Source organism: Schistocerca gregaria, unplaced genomic scaffold, assembly GCF_023897955.1.
Source record: "Schistocerca gregaria isolate iqSchGreg1 unplaced genomic scaffold, iqSchGreg1.2 ptg000350l, whole genome shotgun sequence".
NCBI lineage: Eukaryota > Metazoa > Arthropoda > Insecta > Orthoptera > Acrididae > Schistocerca > Schistocerca gregaria.
This window is the reverse complement of record NW_026061810.1, coordinates 2,652,501-2,660,163: the sequence shown is the minus strand read 5'-3', so window position 1 is coordinate 2,660,163 and position 7,663 is coordinate 2,652,501. Positions and strand designations below refer to the sequence as shown.

Sequence of the window (7,663 nt, the reverse complement as noted above, 5' to 3'; positions counted from 1 at the left end):
GAAGTAGCAAATGGCAATCGTAGCAAATGCGGCGAGGGACGCCCTGCCTTCGATTCCGAATGCACAAAGTGTGTGGTCTTGTTTCTCAGTCTATATTTGGTCGGTCACGTCAGAGGTTGAATGTAACGAATGGGTGGGAAAGAGCAATGGGCAGCGGCTGTGTAGAACGAAAACACAAATCCTCAGGGGTGTGAGCGTTTCGAGATGAGTCGTATACATGTTATAGTTGGTCGTCAGTGACCGTGTGGCCTAATGGATAAGGCGTCGGACTTCGGATCTGAAGATTACAGGTTCGAATGCTGTCACGCTTGTGTTTTTCCAGTTCTGAAAAAGAAACATAACGTTTTAATGTAGCAATTGAGCAGTACGAAACCGTCTGAATGTTGCTGTTGACCATTTTTTGCTTGGAGATGCTCTTGAGCTTGAAACACACACAACAAGACCGGTGTTAACTAGCGAAATGGTCGGCAGAGTGCCGACACAGCGAGTTTTGACTATCACTTGCACATCTAAACCAACGTCGGAAAGTAACTCGTTCGGCTTTTGAGTCACATAAAGTATGTGCGTTAATTTTGACGCCACTAGCTCTGCATGTTGTCATGCAATTTCTTTACCTCTCAGAAATGATTATGACATAAAAGTGAAGTACGTGACGAGTGTGACGTTAGGAAAACATTAGGCATCATGGACAGATTCTGTATGGGACCACCCAACCCAAACGAGTACTGTGTGACGTGCTACCCGGCAGGTATTCACCGAGGTAGCCGGCTAGCTCAGTCGGTAGAGCGTCAGACTCTTAATCCCAGTGTCGTGGGTTCGAGCCAGACGTTGGGCGGAACGGAATTTTGTTCCGCTGCAAGTGTAAATTACCGTTTTTCTGATTAACGAGATTTAATGGAAATAGCAACTTTAAACTTTGCCTACGTCTCTGTCAGTCGCAAGGAAGCTGTATTTGAAGGTGAAGGTGATTTTGTAGACATGTGTGAAAGACATGTTCTGAAATGCAAGTGTTGTTGTTTGGAGAGCACATCGGTTACGTGTCAGATGTGTAGCCAAACAGTAATGGGTCGTCATAGCTGCAAATATTAGCTGGTAATATGAAGTGTTGTCAGCTGAAGTCGGATGATGCAGACGACCGTAAGGACGAAGTACTCAAGAGTACCGCTAGGCCGCGCCTCTTTAGCTCAGCGGTAGAGCAGTGTTCTAATACACCAGGAGTCGTAAGTTCCATCCTAACAGGAGAAAGATTAATTTTGGAAATCAGTTGCGCGTCGTGGCCGTATAGCAAACAGTACCTGTGATGACGAACAATTAGCGACGGGCGTTTTTTTAAGAATTACTTTCAGATGCGATTAAGGCGAATGGCGCAGATAAAGCATTTGCCAAAGCGGTACAGCATAAGGTGGGACGAGGCAGTCTGAATTACATTTTATAGATGTATTTCTCACATATCTCAGAGCCTCTCGCGATATTCGTCGTCGTCGTCGTCGCCGTCGTCGCCGCCGCCGCCGCTTCTGCAGAAGTAGCAAATGGCAATCGTAGCAAATGCGGCGAGGGACGCCCTGCCTTCGATTCCGAATGCACAAAGTGTGTGGTCTTGTTTCTCAGTCTATATTTGGTCGGTCTCGTCAGAGGTTGAATGTAACGAATGGGTGGGAAAGAGCAAGGGGTAGCGGCTGTGTAGAACGAAAACACAAATCCTCAGGGGTGTGAGCGTTTCATGATGAGTCGTATACATGTAAATGTTGGTCGTCAGTGACCGTGTGGCCTAATGGATAAGGCGTCGTACTTCGGATCTGAAGATTACAGGTTCGAATGCTGTCACGCTTGTGTTTTTCCAGTTCTGAAAAAGAAACATAACGTTTTAATGTAGCAATTGAGCAGTACGAAACCGTCTGAATGTTGCTGTTGACCATTTTTTGCTTGGAGATGCTCTTGAGCTTGAAACACACACAACAAGACCGGTGTTAACTAGCGAAATGGTCGGCAGAGTGCCGACACAGCGAGTTTTGACTATCACTTGCACATCTAAAACAACGTCGGAAAGTAACTCGTTCGGCTTTTGAGTCACATAAACTATGTGTGTTAATTTTGACGCCACTAGCTCTGCATGTTGTCATGCAATTTCTGTACCTCTCAGAAATGATTATGACAGAAAAGTGAAGTACGTGACGAGTGTGACGTTAGGAAAACATTAGGCATCATGGAGAGTTTCTGTATGGGACCACCCAACGCAAACGAGTACTGTGTTACGTGCTACCCGGCAGGTATTCACCGAGGTAGCCGGCTAGCTCAGTCGGTACAGCGTCAGACTTTTAATCCCAGGGTAGTGGGTTCGAGCCAGACGCTGGGCTTAACGGAATTTTGTTCCGCTGCAGGTGTAAATTACCGTTTTTCTGATTAACGTGATTTAATGGAAATAGCAACTTTAAACTTTGCCTACGTCTCTGTCAGTCGCAAGGAAGCTGTATTTGAAGGTGAAGGTGATTTTGTAGACATGTGTGAAATACATGTTCTGAAATGCAAGTGTTGTTGTTTGGAGAGCACATCGGTTACGTGTCAGATGTGTAGCCAAGCAGTAATGGGTCGTCATAGCTGCAAATATTAGCTGGTAATATGAAGTGTTGTCAGCTGAAGTCGGATGATGCAGACGACCGTAAGGACGAAGTACCCAAGAGTACCGCTAGGCCGCGCCTCTTTAGCTCAGCGGTAGAGCAGTGTTCTAATAAACCAGGAGTCGTAAGTTCCATCCTAACAGGAGAAAGATTAATTTTGGAAATCAGTTGCGCGTCGTGGCCGTATAGCAAACAGTACCTGTGATGACGAACAATTAGCGACAGGCGTTTTTTTAAGAATTACTTTCAGATGCGATTAAGGCGAATGGCGCAGATAAAGCATTTGCCAAAGCGGTACAGCATAAGGTGGGACGAGGCAGTCTGAATTACATTTTATAGATGTATTTCTCACATATCTCAGAGCCTCTCGCGATATTCGTCGTCGTCGTCGTCGCCGTCGTCGCCGCCGCCGCCGCTTCTGCAGAAGTAGCAAATGGCAATCGTAGCAAATGCGGCGAGGGACGCCCTGCCTTCGATTCCGAATGCACAAAGTGTGTGGTCTTGTTTCTCAGTCTATATTTGGTCGGTCTCGTCAGAGGTTGAATGTAACGAATGGGTGGGAAAGAGCAAGGGGCAGCGGCTGTGTAGAACGAAAACACAAATCCTCAGGGGTGTGAGCGTTTCGAGATGAGTCGTATACATGTAAATGTTGGTCGTCAGTGACCGTGTGGCCTAATGGATAAGGCGTCGGACTTCGGATCTGAAGATTACAGGTTCGAATGCTGTCACGCTTGTGTTTTTCCAGTTCTGAAAAAGAAACATAACGTTTTAATGTAGCAATTGAGCAGTACGAAACCGTCTGAATGTTGCTGTTGACCATTTTTTGCTTGGAGATGCTCTTGAGCTTGAAACACACACAACAAGACCGGTGTTAACTAGCGAAATGGTCGGCAGAGTGCCGACACAGCGAGTTTTGACTATCACTTGCACATCTAAAACAACGTCGGAAAGTAACTCGTTCGGCTTTTGAGTCACATAAAGTATGTGCGTTAATTTTGACGCCACTAGCTCTGCATGTTGTCATGCAATTTCTTTACCTCTCAGAAATGATTATGACATAAAAGTGAAGTACGTGACGAGTGTGACGTTAGGAAAACATTAGGCATCATGGAGAGATTCTGTATGGGACCACCCAACGCAAACAAGTACTGTGTGACGTGCTACCCGGCAGGTATTCACCGAGGTAGCCGGCTAGCTCAGTCGGTAGAGCGTCCGACTCTTAATCCCAGTGTCGTGGGTTCGAGCCAGACGCTGGGCGGAACGGAATTTTGTTCCGCTGCAAGTGTAAATTACCGTTTTTCTGATTAACGAGATTTAGTGGACATAGCAACTTTAAACTTTGCCTACGTCTCTGTCAGTCGCAAGGAAGCTGTATTTGAAGGTGAAGGTGATTTTGTAGACATGTGTGAAAGACATGTTCTGAAATGCAAGTGTTGTTGTTTGGAGAGCACATCGGTTACGTGTCAGATGTGTAGCCAAGCAGTAATGGGTCGTCATAGCTGCAAATATTAGCTGGTAATATGAAGTGTTGTCAGCTGAAGTCGGATGATGCAGACGACCGTAAGGACGAAGTACCCAAGAGTACCGCTAGGCCGCGCCTCTTTAGCTCAGCGGTAGAGCAGTGTTCTAATAAACCAGGAGTCGTAAGTTCCATCCTAACAGGAGAAAGATTAATTTTGGAAATCAGTTGCGCGTCGTGGCCGTATAGCAAACAGTACCTGTGATGACGAACAATTAGCGACAGACGTTTTTTTAAGAATTACTTTCAGATGCGATTAAGGCGAATGGCGCAGATAAAGCATTTGCCAAAGCGGTACAGCATAAGGTGGGACGAGGCAGTCTGAATTACATTTTATAGATGTATTTCTCACATATCTCAGAGCCTCTCGCGATATTCGTCGTCGTCGTCGTCGCCGTCGTCGCCGCCGCCGCAGCTTCTGCAGAAGTAGCAAATGGCAATCGTAGCAAATGCGGCGAGGGACGCCCTGCCTTCGATTCCGAATGCACAAAGTGTGTGGTCTTGTTTCTCAGTCTATATTTGGTCGGTCTCGTCAGAGGTTGAATGTAACGAATGGGTGGGAAAGAGCAAGGGGCAGCGGCTGTGTAGAACGAAAACACAAATCCTCAGGGGTGTGAGCGTTTCGAGATGAGTCGTATACATGTAAATGTTGGTCGTCAGTGATCGTGTGGCCTAATGGATAAGGCGTCGGACTTCGGATCTGAAGATTACAGGTTCGAATGCTGTCACGCTTGTGTTTTTCGAGTTCTGAAAAAGAAACATAACGTTTTAATGTAGCAATTGAGCAGTACGAAACCGTCTGAATGTTGCTGTTGACCATTTTTTGCTTGGAGATGCTCTTGAGCTTGAAACACACACAACAAGACCGGTGTTAACTAGCGAAATGGTCGGCAGAGTGCCGACACAGCGAGTTTTGACTATCACTTGCACATCTAAAACAACGTCGGAAAGTAACTCGTTCGGCTTTTGAGTCACATAAAGTATGTGTGTTAATTTTGACGCCACTAGCTCTGCATGTTGTCATGCAATTTCTGTACCTCTCAGAAATGATTATGACATAAAAGTGAAGTACGTGACGAGTGTGACGTTAGGAAAACATTAGGCATCATGGAGAGTTTCTGTATGGGACCACCCAACGCAAACGAGTACTGTGTTACGTGCTACCCGGCAGGTATTCACCGAGGTAGCCGGCTAGCTCAGTCGGTACAGCGTCAGACTCTTAATCCCAGGGTCGTGGGTTCGAGCCAGACGCTGGGCTTAACGGAATTTTGTTCCGCTGCAGGTGTAAATTACCGTTTTTCTGATTAACGAGATTTAATGGAAATAGCAACTTTAAACTTTGCCTACGTCTCTGTCAGTCGCAAGGAAACTGTATTTGAAGGTGAAGGTGATTTTGTAGACATGTGTGAAATACATGTTCTGAAATGCAAGTGTTGTTGTTTGGAGAGCACATCGGTTACGTGTCAGATGTGTAGCCAAGCAGTAATGGGTCGTCATAGCTGCAAATATTAGCTGGTAATATGAAGTGTTGTCAGCTGAAGTCGGATGATGCAGACGACCGTAAGGACGAAGTACCCAAGAGTACCGCTAGGCCGCGCCTCTTTAGCTCAGCGGTAGAGCAGTGTTCTAATAAACCAGGGGTCGTAAGTTCCATCCTAACAGGAGAAAGATTAATTTTGGAAATCAGTTGCGCGTCGTGGCCGTATAGCAAACAGTACCTGTGATGACGAACAATTAGCGACAGGCGTTTTTTTAAGAATTACTTTCAGATGCGATTAAGGCGAATGGCGCAGATAAAGCATTTGCCAAAGCGGTACAGCATAAGGTGGGACGAGGCAGTCTGAATTACATTTTATAGATGTATTTCTCACATATCTCAGAGCCTCTCGCGATATTCGTCGTCGTCGTCGTCGCCGTCGTCGCGGCCGCCGCCGCTTCTGCAGAAGTAGCAAATGGCAATCGTAGCAAATGCGGCGAGGGACGCCCTGCCTTCGATTCCGAATGCACAAAGTGTGTGGTCTTGTTTCTCAGTCTATATTTGGTCGGTCTCGTAAGAGGTTGAATGTACCGAGTGGGTGGGAAAGAGCAAGCGGCAGCGGCTGTGTAGAACGAAAACACAAATCCTCAGGGGTGTGAGCGTTTCGAGATGAGTCGTATACATGTTATAGTTGGTCGTCAGTGACCGTGTGGCCTAATGGATAAGGCGTCGGACTTCGGATCTGAAGATTACAGGTTCGAATGCTGTCACGGTCGTGTTTTTCCAGTTCTGAAAAGGAAACATACCGTTTTAATGTAGCAATTGAGCTCTACGAAACCGTCTGAATGTTGCTGTTGACCATTTTTTGCTTGGAGATGCTCTTGAGCTTGAAACACACACAACAAGACCGGTGTTAACTAGTGAAATGGTCGGCAGAGTGCCGACACCGCGAGTTTTGACTGGCACTTACACATCTGAAACAACGTCGGAAAGTAACTCGTTCGGCTTTTGAGTCACATAAAGTATGTGTGTTAATTTTGACGCCACTAGCTCTGCATGTTGTCATGCAATTTCTGTACCTCTCAGAAATGATTATGACATAAAAGTGAAGTACGTGACGAGTGTGACGTTAGGAAAACATTAGGCAGCATGGAGAGATTCTGTATGGGACCACCCAACCCAAACGAGTACTGTGTGACGTGCTATCCAGCAGGTTTCGCAGAGGTAGCCGGCTAGCGCAGTCGGTAGAGCGTCAGACTCTTAATCCCAGGGTCTTGGGTTCGAGCCACACGCTGGGAGGAACGGAATTTTGTTCCGCTGCAGATGTAAATTACCGTTTTTCTGATTACCGAGATGTAATCTAAAAAGCAACTTTAAACTTTGCCTATGTCTCTGTCAGTCACAAGAAAACTGTATTTGAAGGTGAAAGTGAATTTGTAGACATGTGTGAAAGACATGTTCTGAAATGCAAGTGTTGTTGTTTGGAGAGAACATTGGTTACGTGTCAGATGTGTAGCTAAGCAGTAATGGGTCGTCATAGCTGCAAATATTAGCCGGTAATATGAAGTGTTGTCAGCTGAAGTCGGATGATGCAGACGGCCTTAAGGACGAAGTACCCAAGAGTACCGCTAGGCCGCGCCTCTTTAGCTCAGCGGTAGAGCAGTGTTCTAATAAACCAGGAGTCGTAAGTTCCATCCTAACAGGAGAAAGATGAATTTTGGAAATCAGTTGTGCGTCGTGGCCGTATAGCAAACAGTATCTGTGATGACGAACAATTAGCGACAGGCGTTTTTTTAAGAATTACTCTCAGATGTGATTAAGGCGAATGGCGCAGATAAAGCATTTACCAAAGCGGTACAGCATACGGTGGGACGAGGCAGTCTGAATTACATTTTATAGATGTATTTCTCACATATCTCAGAGCCTCTCGCGGTCGTCGTCGTCGTCGTCGTCGTCGACGGCGCCGCCGCCGCCGCTTCTGCAGAAGTAGCAAATGGCCAGCGTAGCAAATCCGGCGAGGGACGCCCTGCCTTCGATTCCGAATGCACAAAG

General features: G+C 46.3%; 1 non-coding gene across 1 annotated transcript; it reads left to right on the top strand.

The window, feature by feature from the left end:
- The first annotated feature begins 6,314 nt into the window (after window positions 1–6,314).
- Trnar-ucg (transfer RNA arginine (anticodon UCG)) lies at window positions 6,315–6,387 on the top strand. Its single transcript has one exon. It is a non-coding gene; the product is annotated as a tRNA-Arg (tRNA).
- Window positions 6,388–7,663: the final 1,276 nt, after the last annotated feature.